Source organism: Mesoplodon bidens (assembly GCF_964165515.1).
Source record: "Mesoplodon bidens genome assembly, chromosome: 3".
NCBI lineage: Eukaryota > Metazoa > Chordata > Mammalia > Artiodactyla > Ziphiidae > Mesoplodon > Mesoplodon bidens.
In genome coordinates this window covers 112,784,038-112,801,165 of record NC_138178.1, presented here as the reverse complement: position 1 = coordinate 112,801,165, position 17,128 = coordinate 112,784,038, and the positions used below count along the sequence as shown (strand labels likewise).

At 37.5% G+C, this 17,128-nt stretch overlaps 1 protein-coding gene across 4 annotated transcripts in view; it reads right to left on the bottom strand.

Annotated features, from left to right (window-relative positions):
• AKAP6 (A-kinase anchoring protein 6) overlaps positions 1–17,128 on the bottom strand; it is a 595,645-nt gene that overhangs the window by 108,876 nt on the left and 469,641 nt on the right. The gene's annotated exons all lie outside the window — the stretch shown is intronic.

Sequence of the window (17,128 nt, the reverse complement as noted above, 5' to 3'; positions counted from 1 at the left end):
ACATGCCGTGGAGCAACTAGGCCCGTGCACCACAACTACTGAGCCTGTGCTCTAGAGCCCGTGAGCCACAACTACTGAGCCCGTGTGCCACAACTACTGAAGCCCGCGTGCCCGAGCTCCGCAACAAGAGAAGCCACCACAATGAGAAGACTGTGCACCACAACGAAGAGTAACCCCGCTCACTGCAACTAGAGAAAGCCCACTCACAGCAATGAAGACCCAGTGCAGCCAAAACTAAATAAATAAAATAAATAAATTTATTTTTAAAAAATTAGAAATTACCGCTGTTATGGTAGTTTTCCAAAAAAAAATTATATTAATTCAAATATGTATTGTTTCCTTAGCTTTGAAATTGTTCCTAAAATCCTGATTTTTGCCAGATTGCCTATAAGCAAAATCAATTACTAATTAGAACAATCTTTGCTTTTTAACCAAAGAGAGAATATTGAAGTTGGAATGGACCTTGGAGCTACCTAGTCCGTCCCCCTCACTTTACAGATGAAGAAAATGAAACCTGAGAGCATGAGTGTCAGAGCCTAGGGAGAATCCGGCCTCCTTGTGCTTTATCACAGGGCTTTCCAATCTTTTTTTCTTATCACTGGTCTTTAGTGAAGCTTAAAAATAAGATCAAAGAACACTCAAAAGAGGAGCTAGATTATAAAATAACATAAAGAAACTGAGGCACTGAAATGAAGTCCATTCACATCCTCAAGAGAATTTAATACGCGGAGATCTGAGTGACAGTGGCCTTTTCCTTTTCCTGAGGAAGCCTCAAGATCAGTTAATCCTGATAGTATGCATATGAGAGTGTGACTGAGTTGTGGTAAAGCTCTTGGAGTAATAGCCAAACTTTTTTTAAAATTCCACTTTGTTGTACGTGTGTATGTGAGAGTGTGCAGCTAAATACTTTTATTTTGTTTTTACTGTTTCTAAGTCTGATTGATAATTCATTTTCTAAAAAGGTCAGTGTAAATTTCTGTTTCAGCGTCAGACACGAAATTTAGGGTTCATAGAATGATTTCAGAGCAGTCCAGCCGCCAGAGAAATACTAATAAAAGCAGAATAACAGCCAAAGTTGAAAGAAGTGTGTTAGAGCCACTCTCTGCTTTCCTTTGGGTCCCACAAGCACGCTAGAGTATAGGAGGCCACCTGGTGGTGAAATGAACCAATTAACCATTTAATATTACATTGAAAAGCAAGCAAAATAGGCAGATTTTGGGTTGTTAAAAAAGAAAAAGTAGAACCTTGGGCAAAAAGCTGATAGTCAACATGTATTATTGCAATACAACAGAGAGAAAATTGAATTGGAAAATCATTCAAGTCTGTAGAATAACGTATATTCCTAAAATGTTGCCATAATAGTTATTATTTATACCAGGGACTGGCAAACTTTTTCTGTGAAGAGCCAGATAGTAGAGGTGACCCTTGAACAACTCGGGGGTTAGGGGCACCGACCCACACACAGTCAAAATTCCAAGTTTAACTTTACAGTGGACCCTCTCACCTGAGATTCAGCAACGATGAATTCAACCAACTGTGGATCATGTAGTACTGTAGTACTTATTTACTGAAAAACATCCACGTATAAGTAGACCCATGCAGTTCAAACCCACACTGTCCAAGGGTCAACTGTAAATAGTTTAGGCATGTGAGCATGTAAATAGTTTAGGCCTGTGAGCCATATTGTCACTGCTGAAACTACTCGATTCTGCTATTTTAGTGTAAAAACAGCCACAAACAATTCATAATGAATGTGCCTGCCTGTGTTCCAATAAAACTTTATTTGAAAAAAAACAGGCTATAGTCTGGATTTGACCTTCAGGCTGTAGTTTGTAAACCCCTGATTCTGTACTATGTATTGAGCGCATACTATTTACTATAAGCACAGGGCTGAACCCCTTACATACCTCAATGAGTCCTAACAACCTTTCAGGGTAGGTGCTATCCCCATTTCACAGGTTTAAAAACTGCAGCTTAAAAAGTTTAAATAATTTGGTGTAAAATGTACTCTGCTCCCTCTAACTTAGAAATGCTTTATGTAGCCTCCTGACCATTTTTCTCTGTGATTGCTGACACCTGTTCTGACCCTCCCTCTCATTCATCCTGCAGAGGCTGCTTTTGGTTTCCCTCCATGGTGACTTTGCTCCTGTTTCTCTACCTCACGTTCCCTTGAAATGTTGTCTCTTACCATCTCTTTCTCCATCACTTCTTTTATGTTTAAAAGCTTTATGTCAGTTTTCATAACAACAGATGCAAGCAAGCACAGAAAAAAGACAAAAGCAATGTATTAAAAATAGATAGCCACATATACAACAATAAGCCAAAGAAACTGTCATACCATATATATTCCAAATGGAATGTGAGCCAAAAACATGATGCTCACTCTTGCATAAATAATATATTACACATCCACTGGGAGAAGAAGCAGCTCTGTCCCTAAATGGCAAGAGGATTTTTGGGGTCCATTTTTATCTTATTTTCTTTTTCTTTTTAAACTCTTTTTTCCCCCAGGTATACACTGTTAAGTCATACCATCTCAGACAGACCACATTCCTCTTCCAAACTAACCATGAACTATTTTATTAACTGTTAATAAGAGAAAGTTGAAAAACCTGATGCAGAAATCCACAGAGCTCATTAAAACCCCTCAAATACATGAATTTACCAGCAGTCTCTCAATATTAGCATATTTTCTCCTACAAAAGAGGACTGAAGTGGTTTCAGTTAGATGGAGTGTAGACAAAACTGAAATAAAGGATATTTAAAAGATTTTTTCACTTGAAAAGAAAACTGCAAAAGATTCAGATATGTGATGATATTAGAAAATAGAAGAGATTTAATTATGGAGCATGAGTTCTGGCTGATTTGACAATTAAACCTAACAACAGAAGGGATTTACACTAGATATAAGAAGACTTGCAGGGCAGTGAGCATTGTTAAACATTTTAATGGAAGGTTGTGAATTCCCTCTGGAAAGGTCTTTAATGGAGGACAAATTCCCTCCTATCTGGAATGGATAAAAAACAATCTCTGAAAGAGAGGAAATGAAATGAAGGTCGTTTGGAGGTCACTTGCAGTCCTGAAACTCCAGGTAAAATTCTCACTTCCCATGGGCAAATAACTGTACAAAACCTCTAAGGGATTCACTTTGGAAGATTCAGGAGAAAACACTTGTTAAGTAGGTGATTCAATTCAGAAAGTATTTATTGAGTGGCAAATATTACCTAACTCTGGGGAGATGTCCACCCCAGGAGGGCACATGTCTGAGCAGCAGTGTGGACAATGGACAGGGAACACAATTATTTACTTCAGTTAATTTTTTAAAAAATCTTTGAGCTCCAGGCAGCTTTCTGTAACTATTTCCTGAACTTGGTGAGCTCAAAAATCCTGCAAGAGCTGGCTGTCACATGAAATTTCTGGCATTATTCATGGTATCCCTGGATCTTTTTGTAAACAGAAAAGGCTCTGACAGTGTTTCTATACTTTATTTCCTTTTCTAACCCAAACTTGGATGGATGGAGCCTCTTAAACTATCATCAAAACACTGGTTGTAAAATACTAGCTAAATCTGAGCTCTTGTGCTATACTCCCTTGTTGTAGAGGAAAAATTCAATTAGCTCAACTCTAGAGATTCATTTATATTTGAGTCTTCAGGAACGTGAGGATTTTTGTTCGTGGCTTATAAGAAAACCAGAGATTCAAGGAATGGGTCTTTAGTATCACCAGGCTGAAGAGAGTGAAGAAGAGGAGAGAACAACCGTACAGAGAGACGTGTTCCTCATGCTTATTTCAAATCTCAGCATGTCCCAGCTGAGGAAAGCTGAGGAGGAAGGACAAAGTTCAATGGGAAGACAGTAAACCCAAAAGGATGCCAAAGTAGACACAAAGAGGGGCAAGAAGTGAATTTATCACAAATCTTTATCAAATTCTAATTTTAAATGGCACATCTTTTAACCTTTTCTTTATTGCTTAAAATCATTAAAGCTTACAATTAATCACTAAAAGTATAAATGACCATATGTGAGGATTATTTTTTTAAATAATGAAGAGTATAAAATTTTTAAATCCAAGAGTGGGAGTAAGTTTCAAAATTACATTTCAGCTTTTTCTTGACATTATAGAAGTGAAATTTAGTTTTTTAAATTTCATATTCTGAATTGGCTTGCTATCGCTTTGGAAAGATGAGTCAGTCTTTTAGACTCTCTCCCCTCTTCACCCTCATCATGACGGACTTGGATTAAAGAGCCAGCCCAAGTCCAAATCTCCTATTATTTTTCTCACCCCTTCATGATTAAATTTTTAGACACACACTCATCTGAAGTCAAACCAGATTTTCTACAATGAAAGTGTCAGTAAAATCTCCTGGTAACTATGGTACAAGAACAAATTGTGCTGATATACTTCACATTCCAAATGACTGTTCATGTTTACCTATACTTATTATTCTATTATTAGGCTTCGCATTTGCACGGTTCATGTTATCCTCACATGTATAAACAATCCTACTGAGATTGTCTACATAATCAAGAATACATCAGTGAATACTACGGTTTGAAAGGTTGGAAACTAGCCACAGAATTATGGTGATTAGTTGTACATTTTTGTACCATTTGTCTCAGACATGGATGTCACTGTCCTTCCCTTCCTCCCTCCCTCTTTTTTTCCCTATCACCTTGTTTTTTCCCCTGATATCAACCTGGCCAAATCTGAGTACTCTGAGTATTAAGAACTATCCTTGGGCCTCCCTGGTGGCGCAGTGGTTGAGAGTCCGCCTGCCGATGCAGGGGATACGGGTTCATGCCCCGGTCTGGGAGGATCCCATATGCCGCGGAGCGGCTGGGCCCGTGAGCCATGGCCGCTGGGCCTGCGCGTCCGGAGCCTGTGCTCCACAACGGGAGAGGCCACAACAGTGAGAGGCCCGCGTACCACAAAAAAAAAAAAAAAAAGAACTATCCTTAATGCACATTGGTTTTTCAAGGAGAGAAATTTTTGTTTTTCTTTTTATATGTAATGTAAGAGGAAGCCATGAAGTTTTAGACTCAATTACCACAGCATGAAAATAGGATTGTTTTCTTGAAAAAGTAATGAGTTGATAGCATAGCTCTGATTAATAGGATCTAATTAATAGATTATTAAATAAGCCTTATTGGAAAAATGTTTCTCACCATATAATTATTGAGTTTCTATACTGTGCCAGGTACTGTGCTAAGCACTGGAGCTATATCAATAAACAACACAGACATGAATCCTGCCCTTGGAATGTGAAATCTAACAAAAATTATAATCATTCATTCTCAAATTTAGTCCACAAAGTTTAAATCTATCATATTATTTAAAAATATGCATTTTATTAATAACAAAGTACTCATGGCTAAATTATTCTCAAGGAGGGTTCTCTCAGGGAGGCACCTGTGAGTATTGAAAGGGATAATTCTATTGTAATGAAGGTAGCAAAATCCAGTATGCCAAAATTTATAACATAGAAATGAGCTCCAGACTGAAACTTGGCAGATATGAAAGGAGTTTGTATAGTTACTTATATATGCATGATTTAAATGTCTTGGGACAGCCAGCATGTCTGGTCCAAGGAATCTGACTTCATCCAGATTCAATCTTGATGAAAGATTCTTTTAATTCAACATGTTAATACTTTGTATATGTGTGCATATGTGTAAACACACATAAATGTATGCATAAATATGTGTGTGTGTACCTCTTCCACAGACTTCCTTGTTTTCAATGGCTAAAATGAGGTGACAAGGGGAATATCACAAATCACAAAGCTTTATGCAAATGTCTATGAGCATATGGAATCAACCACTTAAGAAGCAGCCGAAGTAGTAAATTCAGATGAGTTTCAGGGGTATATAGATATCCTATTGGAGAAAGTTGTGGTCTGAGAAAGTTTGAAAGAAAAATTGAAATCAACCCCAAAAGCAATAAGGATTTTAGTCTGGTTGACTCTTTCCTAGCTTTAGAAAAAGAAAATGTGTGTGTGTGTGTATGTGTGTGTGTGTTGTGTCTTAGGTAAATGAATCAAGGTTCAGCAGCAAGACCACTCTTCCCTCTTAGCTTCCCAGTGCGCCTCATTAGGGACAGAGTGTCACAGAAGTGTCTATTTTAAGAATGTATGAGCTTCACAAATGCCCACTTTATTAAAAATATGCTTGGAATGCCCTTGTTTCTGAGAAATGCATTTGCTTCCTTGACAGGACTGGAAGGTGGTTTTTCTGTAAATGATATTCCTCTAGAGCATCTCTCCATGGGGACACTTCTTCAATGACTCCCTTTGGCAATAACAGAATCCATGAGGTTGAATCTTCCTCAGGCAATGCTGCCTTTAGTGCATCTCCCAAAATGACATAAATATTTTCAGCCTTGGCTTTCCTGAATCTGACAGAATATAACAGGAGGCTCCTGTTATGGCAACACTTCCCCAGGGTGCTGAGGTGCTTAAGAAAGGCTGATGAGTGGCTAAAGAACCAGCCCAAACCCATCATGTTTTCTCTGCAGATGTACCATCTAAATATTTAGGACTTTCTTCTTTCTATCTTAGCACAAAAAGTTCATGAAGAGGGCGGAAATAATGTTCTTGCAAGAATTTTACCTGTTGTAGAGAAGAGGATATGGGGCAACACTGAGCAGGCAAGGATCAAACCCTGACTTATTTACTTATTTCTTGTGGTAGTTATTGGTGCAGCTCAACAAATATTTCTAGTTTTCTGCCTTCCAGCATATAGTAGGAATGCATTTCCCCATTCAGTTTGGAGTGAGGTGGAGCCATGCGATTCATTTGGGCCAATTATTGAGAGGAAGTGACATGTGTTTCTTCCAAGTAGAAGATTTAGTGACTAGAGTGAGACCCTCCAGAAGTCTCTCTTCTCTTTGCCACATTGAGGGAATCTTTAAGAGGGTGGCTGGTCCATGAGTATGATTCCTGGAGTAATAGCAATGTGAAGGATAGCTCACAGCCAACTTGTGATGGACATGTAGTATAAGTACATGAGAAATAAATCTTTGCAGGTTTAAACCTTTGAGATTTGGCGGTTGTTTGTTATCTCAGCAAACCCTAGCCTAATCTGACTGAGAAACTAGTTCTGGGTCTTTCAGGCTAGCCACTTAACTGTATTTCAGGCTCAGAGTACATGAAGTGGGGAAAATAATCCATGATCATTAAATACAATAATGTACATAGGGCACTGGCATAGTCAAATAGTAAGATTTGACCAATATTAGTTTTTTTGTCCCTCTATCCTACTCCTATCTCATAACACACACACACACACACACACACACACACACACACACACAAATACTTCCCTTCTTATCAAATGGTGAAGTAGGTAACATCTGCATCCTTGATCCCTTTTCTGGATTTCTTCCATCTCCCCACTCCCCACTCTATCTTCTCTTCTTAGTGTCTTTCCATTTAAACTAGATGTTAAAATTGGCATTTAATTCAATATTATTCTCCCCCTGCCTATAGATTATCTGCATCCGGTAGAGTACACTCTTTTTTTACCACAAAGAAATGAATCTTAAGGATAAGATTTAAAGTTAGACATAGTAGTAAAACAAGGACAGAAAGGAAGGAGGTTAGTGAGTTTACCTGTAAAAGCGCTATGGTTGAGCTTTGCCTGCCCCCTGCCCCATCCCCAGCCAGGGCTCACCAGCCTATTCTGAACAGGTACCTGGACTCCCTTTGAAATAACTAAAACATTATTTATGCACCCTTCTAGCCCCACCTCCCTGCCTTAGGAATATATCCATGAAATCCTAACAAACTGTAAAAACTAGAATGATAATAAAGATGAAATATTTGGATTCAATAGCATATATATCTTATACACTTCCTTGTAGTTACAGTTATGATAACAAATGCCTTCCTGATGTAATTACATGAAATATTAAACCTAACATTTATCCTTTTATATTAAGACCCCTTTGTCAATGACAATACTTGGTTTTCATCTTTAAACTCTGGTACTTATTTTTGACAAAATAAATAACCCCCAGTTCTTATCATGGTTGTCTGTAAAGTTTAATCACACATAACTTTTTTTCTAGCTTCAAACCAGATTAGCTTACATATGAATATAACCACTACAAATAAGTAATTTAAAAATAGGAAATGCTGGGCTTCCCTGGTGGCGCAGTGGTTGAGAATCTGCCTGCTAATGCAAGGGGCACGAGTTTGAGCCCTGGTCTGGGAAGATCCCACATGCCGCGGAGCGGCTGGGCCCGTGAGCCACAACTACTGAGCCTGCGCGTCTGGAGCCTGTGCTCCGCAACAAGAGAGGCCACGACAGTGAGAGGCCCACGCACCACGATGAAGAGTGGCCCCCACTTGCCACAACTAGAGAAAGCCCTTGCACAGAAACGAAGACCCAACACAGCCAAAAAATAAAAATAAATAAATTAAAAGAAGGCTCAACATTAAAAAAAAAAAAAAAAAACAGGAAATGCTAAAAAGTAGGTGAGGGACATTTCCATTAAGTCACTGATCTGAAACATATCTATATAGTGTTGAGCAGTTCAGGAGCCAAAGGTGGCAGTGAACCAAATGCCCTTTCTTGTAAGGAACTTAAATGTTCCTCTAATTTATTTTATAAAAACCAGAAAGAAATTTACAAATATGTAGAGTTAAAGCCAAATATCTCAGCTTAACACGGGGAGGAAACACTGCACATTCACATCTAATTAAGTAAAAGTCATTTTTCAAAAGCTAAAGGCTGAAATTTTCACAATTTAATCCAAATTTTTATTAGCAAACTCTAATGATTATCCTGATTGCAATTAATAAAATCTCCCAAACAGGTCAACTCATTTAAGTGCTATCTGTAATCATTTGGATTTTAACATGATGGTTATTACTTATTACCATGAAACCAAGTAGCACAATGAGATATTGATTACTTTTAACCTTTAGATCCAAGGACTCAAGAAAGGTTAGAATAGGGGAACATTCTTTCTTTCTTGGCTGGCAAATGTATAGCCTTCAGGAGAATTCAAATGATTCCCATTGGCCAAGCAGATCCAAGATTAGTTCATTCTCTGGGCTGACAAGAAATGATGATGCTTTTAAAAATAACACCCAGCACGTATCTAGTGAAGTGTTACATTTATATAACCAGTGGCCTCAAGATGTGCTTCACATCACAGCAAATCTCAGGCTGTTAACCCTTTACCAAGTTTTGTTTGTGAAAGTATCTTTGTTGGAATGAGATATTAAATGTAATAGCTTTAATTGGAATAAACTCATCTCATTAAACCAAGTTCTCTGGTAGGTTCCAAAAGGCTGAACACAATCACTGGCCACTGTTGGCCACTAGCGCTTATTTTGGTTTTCTTTTTTCCATGACAACATTTAGAAATAATTTTCACACTTGTGCCACTGAAAAGCAATGAGTTCTAGGTAGAGTCCAGCAAAATTATGGGCAAGGGAAACGTAACAGTTATGTGTTAGATTAATTTGCAGAACACTTGGCATTATTATTGCCAAGTTGTCAAATTGCTCCAAGTTGTTCCGGAAGGTTGTTATTAATAGTATGTTTTCTGAGGAAAGTTCTGTCTACTTTTGGAACTGCATTTCTGTTGCCAAGGAAACTCCTTTAAGCACAGTTTTCTAGGAGCACACTGCTGCTTTTGTTTGCCAGTGTCCTATTCATATCATCTAAGTAAGCGTTTTACATGCTCCAGCCTTCAGTCCCAAATGTTGAAGTTTTAGCCCATTTAAGTTGCTTTTTCAAACATAGCTAATGCCTGCTATGATTTCCCTTTCCCTTTATCCCCTCTTCTCTCTCCACTCTCCACCCAAAGCCCCTCTCTCCCCCGCCTTCTTCCCACTCTCCCTCCAACATGCCCAAATCTTACTATTCAAGGTTTATTTTTTTAAAACAGTTGCATTAGGGAAGACAGTTTTCACAAGTTTTTGATGAATTAACTTCAATTTGAATAATAATTCCATAGGTTGTAGCATTAGTCCTTCAAGTGTTAATTATCTTTTCTCTCTAAAATTAATGTAGTCATTTCCTACTGACTCCTCTACCCCATTTACTGAAGTGCTGAGGAAAACATGTCATTGAGTCCTGAGCCAGCCCTGTTGTTGTGATTAAGCGTGGTCACATGGCCCATCTCTGCCAAAAGGAGGGCCCTGAGAAAAGGTGACAAAGACAGTGATTTCCTGTCAGCAAAGAGTAAGACAGGGCTGTCTAGAAGTGATGCAAATGAGGGGAACTTTCCCCACGGCTTGTTTGATCCACTCTAGGCCAGAGCAGGCCAGGCCAGGGAGAGAGGGAGCAGCACAATACAGCAGAGGCTGCCCAGAGAGCCAACGCACCTTCCGGCCAGTGGCTCACCCGCCAGAGACAAAAACTGCTGGCGGGGCTTCCCTTCCTTGCCCCTCTGCACACAGAGCCAGCTATTTCTTGGCATACTATTCTCTTAACATCCTTCTTTTTTTTTCCTTTTAAAAAAGCAATGAAAATAGGTATTATAAGCTCCAGCATAAATAGTGTTTCATATATTGTTCAGAAACCACATCCATCTACTTTTTCTTCTAAACATTTTCAGGATAAGTTTTGCCCTTTCTCAAAAAAGAAAAGAAAAGGAAAGAAAAAAAAACATACACATATATTCAAGTATTCAAAGAAAACACTGATTAATCAAAGCTCAAATTAATATGACAGCTAATCTAAGTACTTTTTGAACTTTAATAAAAATGGAACAACAAATTCACTTCTAGATAGCAGTGGAGGTGGCCTAGGTTTTTCCATTCTGATCACTTTAAAAAAGATTAGATAATGTTTTTTGAAATATTATAATGATTTTAAGCATATTCTTCTTATCTTAATGGAGTTTTAATCTGACATACAATTAAGCTCTACAAATAATCTACTGGGAAAGAGGTAAAAAATTATCATTAGGTTCTCGTGCCTGATATATCTGGTACATTTTTACCTTGACTGCTTCAATAACTAGTAATTTGCTTCATTTTGAACAATCAAGGAAGAAAATTTTGGTACTGAAATTCCAATATAAGGCCTAATTAACAGAATTTAATTTTCTGACATGTACTTCTATTCTTGTAAATTTTTTTTAAAAGTTCATGGATTTTCTTCTATTTTAATCCTAGCTACTATGACCTGGACTATGGACCAGCCTACCATTACATTTTTAAGAGCTCAAGTTCAGTCATAAAGGTCTCAAGTCACATCTGAAATTATTTAGATCAATGTAGTCCAGAACAAAATGAAAGAGAACTATTGTAGAGGGTTGAATTTATAAAACATAGGAATAGCATGATTAATCTGTTTTCTATGATTGGTTCATAGCTATGGCATCATTTGGCATCATTTTGGCATCAATAGTTATAAAATAACAAGTCAACTATGTCCCATTTTTCTTCTTTTACACTGTATTTCTTATTCCCCAGAATTTCTTATCCCATTCCATACACGTTTCTTTTAAAAGTCATAATGCTTGTCTTATAATACATACCCAAATTCTCTAAAGTAACATTTTCTCCTTTAAAATTTAGCCCTTTCTTGTATATGGCTTTTCTTCCTGAAACAATTCTTCTTTCAATGTTTTGGTTTTAAAAATTTGTTTGTATTTGATTTTTTAGCATTTTCTTATTTATTCATTCATCTACCCATGATTTTAATTTACTCTTTTATTCTTGTTTTCTTTGGTTAACTTTGAATTAACTAATTTCAACTGCTTTTCCATCTCTTCAATGTTTACGTTTCTTTCTCATTTTACTAATAACCTCTTCTTTTCCAATATATAATAACGATGTCCTTTCATTAATTCCATCTGGTCACACTATCATTGAAAAGAGCTACCTATGGGTGAGAGCTATGCTCAAAATCTCTAAACATTACCTGGCAATAGAGTCAGAGAAAAAATAACTAACTCATTTGTCAGAAGTATTAAGTTCAGAAATCTACTTGTAAGAAATATTGTGGTTAGGCATTTCTCTACTATACCATTCTAACCCCTTATATAAAAAAATCCTAAAAGAAAATATCTTCATTTCTAAGTATCAAAATAAACAATTTCTCCAAAGGAAGTATAATGTTTCTTCTCGTGGAAAATGTAAATTTAGCATTTGACCACATTTCCCTCTTTGCTTTCACTACCAGGAAACCCAGAATAAACTTTTAGTAATTGTATAGGACCTTATAGTCTATGTGCCTACATATTAACTCTTCTCACAGAAATAGAATCCAGCTTACATATATTTGCCCAGTTCTGATCTGTACTTACATATTAAAAATATTTTTATTATTCCCCTGTGAATCCTTATAAGTTCTTACAACCTCAAACCAATAACAAAATAAAAATGCAATTAATATGTTGAGTGAGCATTGTATCATATAGAATGAATGGTTCTTTTCCTTTTTCACACAGGATATATTTTTACAGATATGCCAATGGAGAAAGATAGAGGACACTTGCATTTTTCCCATAAAAGCAGAAAACATGAGTAACCAACCCTCTAAATTAAGTATAGCATCTTCAGTGTAAATTCCCTGAAAGGATACAGGTCTTGGTTGAAGTGAGTGTTAATACTGTTATTTTTTTTTTTAAGCTGGAAGGGTTATTTTTAACCTCTGAGAAGTAATATAATCTAATATTTTATTGATGAGGAGGAGCTAAGCCATTCACTCGAGGAACAAATCTATAAATGTGGTGTTTTAGTGAGCCTCACACGACCTGAAAACAGCTCTTGTTTAATTATAACAATAATCACCAGCCTACAACTTCTGAATTTGGCCCTTGAAACCCCACACCAATCCAGGACGGCTAGGGGCTCTGTCACCTGTGCTCTGCAGGTGGCAGAGAACAGCAGTTCCCTGTGGCAAGGAAAGAAGCCCATGACAGGGCACAGCCTCACGGCACTCCAGAACCAGCTGCGCCTGCTGCAGAGGGCAAGGCGGCAGCAACAGCCGCTGCCTGGCCTCCAGCTCTCCCATCATGGAGATGCTTCCAGGTCACTTAGTCTATAAAATATATAGGATGGAGGAGGAGGTGTCTTGAGCTCCCCTGAACCCAAGAAAAATGCCACCTTTGATCTGCAGATATGAAAATATGAAGCTTTTCCTTTGCAAGTGGGTTTTAAATATTTCTCCATTAATAGTTAATGCACATGCAGACAGCTCCCTGTGATTATGAATTCTGGCTTCGTAACGCTAGTCCAAATAGGAGCTGAACTTTCAAAAATCATGGTGTTACTTCTGACAAATTAAATTGTCCTACTTAGGAAGGTAGCAGGAATGAAGAGAAAGAAAATGAGAGAGTGGGAGTAAATTCTCCTTGGAGCTGATTCTCAGATTGAGGAAGAAAAAAACGAGAAAAGACTACATTTGTGTTTTCTAAGCTGATGATACTGCCAATGTTTATTAGAAAATAGCTTCAGAAGGTCCCCATTCTGAGGCTGATCCAGACCTAGAAGGGGGAAGGAAAGACACTGGCAGTATGTCTCACTGTCTCCAAACAAAGAAGAAAACATATTTAAGGGAGTGGTTACTTTTTAATAAGAATCATGTTGTTCTAATGGCCCTGAAGTTTAAAACTAATCAGAAAGCGAATCTTAAATTCCTAACAATCTGAAAATAACAAGAAATGTTTTAAACAGATAATCCACTTTACAGCCCACTGTAATATTAAGGTTCTAAATTATGTGAGGTTGTATCTATGTATTCTTTGCCTGTTAAACCTAATTCTCTTCCTTTAAAAGTTCCTTGAATATTTTGCTGGTTTGGGGTAACCAAGATATCATAACAGGTGCTCCACTCAGGAGGTCTGCTGAATGAATAGTCTGGGGTCTTTATCAGAAGTTCCATATCTAGGAGTTAAGGTCACATGATTTTCTAGCAGAGACAAGAATATAAAATAAACAGGTAAGGTCAGGAAAGGTGGTGTCTAACGTTGAAAATGCTAAAAAATCTTCACACTCACTGACGACCCTCTTACTATCTTTTCTCTAACCTAACATTTCCAAAGGTGATTTTCAGGCATCAACCTAGGACTGAGTAATGCAGAATTGGGGTCGGGGCATGCCTATCCATGCCAGGAAATCAGCTGAATGACGAAACAGAGAGAGCCCCACCCCAGGGAAAGGAGAACAAAAGTTTCAGATTCTGTGATAACAGGAATAATGATTCTGTCCTGATCTACAGTTCCTGGAATTTTACCATCACTCAGTTGAAGGTCTCTCTTAAAAGTTTTTCACCCTCATTGTTTACATTAATAGCAGGGATCATGAGCTTCAACCCCATCCTTAATTGTTTTAACTCAACAGCTATTAGTTCAATATCAACCATGTAAGGTGCTTTGCTTAATAACAAAGAATACAAGGGCAAAGCATTTTTCTTGCTGTTATACAAGCATTTTAAGAAATGAAGATGATGTAGATAAGTTGATATAGATTGAAAATGCTGTGAAATGAGTTGGGTGTCCAACTGAGTTGTCACAATGACTAGAGGAACATGAATAACAAATGTCCTGTAGTGGAAGGAAAGGTTGCACAAACTAATAAAAAATTGTTTTGTCCCAAATGTCAATGGTGCCCTTGGTGAAAAATGCTGATGAAGCATTGGTAATTTTTAGGGCCAACAAATTTTAAGATTAAAGATGATTAAGGTAGACTCAAATGGTATCGAAAGCCTAGAAAGGCCAGGGACCAACTGAAAAGCTTTAGTCCTTTAGGGGTCTCTGTGATCAACCGGCTCCAAACCTCCCTCTCCCAAGGCGTTAGTTTTGTTGATTCCTAGAAAAGCAGATTAGAACAGAGAAATGGGACTCTGAAAATGTTGACCTAACCTAAGAATCCCTGGGGATTCTTGGCAAAGACCTGAAATTAATTTTCTTCCCTCAGGTTTTCTAATTCAGGAGCCACCCCAAGTTCTAAATGACTCCTTCATCAATATCCTCAGGATTGCTTTGGAGGTTTCTAAACCTCTGAAATAATTTGGGAGCTTATATAAAGAGAGACACTCTACAAACCTATAGCACTGTCCTTGGTTTCTAACATAATCTTCAATTTGTTTACAAGCCTAATGCAAAATCAGTGCTAGTCTAGTGAGCTTAGATATGCTGAGCATCTGAAAGAAGAAACAGAGGACATGAGTCACAAATGAAGAGCCCCAGTATAAAAATGTTTGGAAAAATACTATAATCCAGAAGTACTGACTGGGTGGAATAATGGCCTGCAATATGCCAGAATGGGAATTCTCAGGCAGAGTACTTACAAGGAAACCACAAGTAAAGGAAGACTGCACTTTTTGTTCAGTGTTTTCCTATTAATTGTGATGTAAATTATATGAATGTGATTTTGACAAAGAATAGCACTGTTTCTAAAAAAAATAGTGGTTTATGTGCAAAATACAAAATGCATCAAGAAGAAAAGAAATGTTATTTGGCATCATGGATGAAATAAAATCTGAGATAATGGCTTATGATTAGATAACTTTAGTATTTTTTTTTCTTTTTTGGCTGGACTTTTAATGCTTAAGTCTTAGGAATGAAACAAATATTTTTGTACCATTAAATTAATATAGATTTATAGGCACTTTTCACACATAATTCTTTTTTTTTTTTTTTTTTTTTTTTTGCGGTATGCGGGCCTCTCACTGTTGTGGCCTCTCCCGTTGCGGAGCACAGGCTCCGGATGCGCAGGCTCAGCGGCCATGGCTCACGGGCCCAGCCGCTCCGCGGCATATGGGATCCTCCCGGACCGGGGCACGAACCCGTATCCCCTGCATCGGCAGGCGGACTCTCAACCACTGCGCCACCAGGGAGGCCCTTCACACATAATTCTTGATCCCGGCATGAAATGCGAAATCACCTGGCTTTGGTTACATTAGGTTGAAATTGTTATTCTAACAATATGTGAGGCCAGAAGATGGTAGCTTTGTGGGTAATGTGGACAGCTATCCATATAGGAAACAGCTAGTAGTCAACAAACTTGATTAATGTTGGACAGAATTCTTTAGGGAGTAAAATATCACCATTTGCTGAGTCCCTAGAGAGCTTATATCTTCTCTTAACTAAGATGATCCCCGAGAGACACTAATTAAAGTCTACCAGACCCTTGAAAATAAATCTCTCTCTTTAGAGGAGGTAAAATTTAAAATAATATATTAAAGAAAGGTAACTTAAAATGATAAAAATTGGAGAAGAAAGAAGACAACTTTTATTTGACCTTGAATGTACTTCTTATTCTATAAGAAATTTTAAAAAGCTAGAGGGTAGTTGTTTCTTGTCATTATACTATTGCTGATTCTGTGGTTAGTTATTAATTTTATTTTTTATGATTCACAATCTGCTCTTTGAAATATGCCATATGCTCAAAGCAATTCAAGGATGACAACTGTCAGAATTACTCCAATAAAAATTGCCTAAATGAGGAAGATTTACTGCAGTCTGATATTTCAGTGGAAAGTCCCTCTACCCTCCCCAACTGCTTTTTCAGACACTGAATCTTACAACCATTTTTTTCATTCAAAATCACATGGTTGTTTTGTAAGAACTTCTAAGACTATTTAAGTAGAATTGGTAAAACACATTAAGCTAGGGGTGAATTAACAGACATGGAAAACAATATAGATAGTTATTAGATGGACTGCCTACAATCAATATGTGAGTACAAAGCCAGTTTTCTTAAATCACATGCAAATATATTGACTTAATTTGACAACGTCTGCACTACGTAACACCAATAAACATTAAATTGGACAAGGCCTGTACCCCGGAAGCAGCAAGCCAAACAGAAGGCAAATTTCTTTTATCTCTGGAAAGATCTGAGGGGTGGATAGAATCCACCTGAGTGCTCCAATCAAAACACATTTTGTTAAATGTTACCAATCCATTTATCCTTCATTTTGTTTTAGTCTACTTATTAATGCAGTTTCATTTATTGCTATTCATCTTGAAGATAAATCTTTGTCCTTCTATAGAATTACACCAAATAGAATGTGATAAAGGGAACTTTCTTGCAATTATGATGTCCATGCAGCCTGTCAGCACACAAGGGATGGAAATGAGTTTGGGGACAGGGAAGGGAATTCTAATAGACACCATGATACATACAATGAACGCAAAAGATATCCTGAGAGAAAGA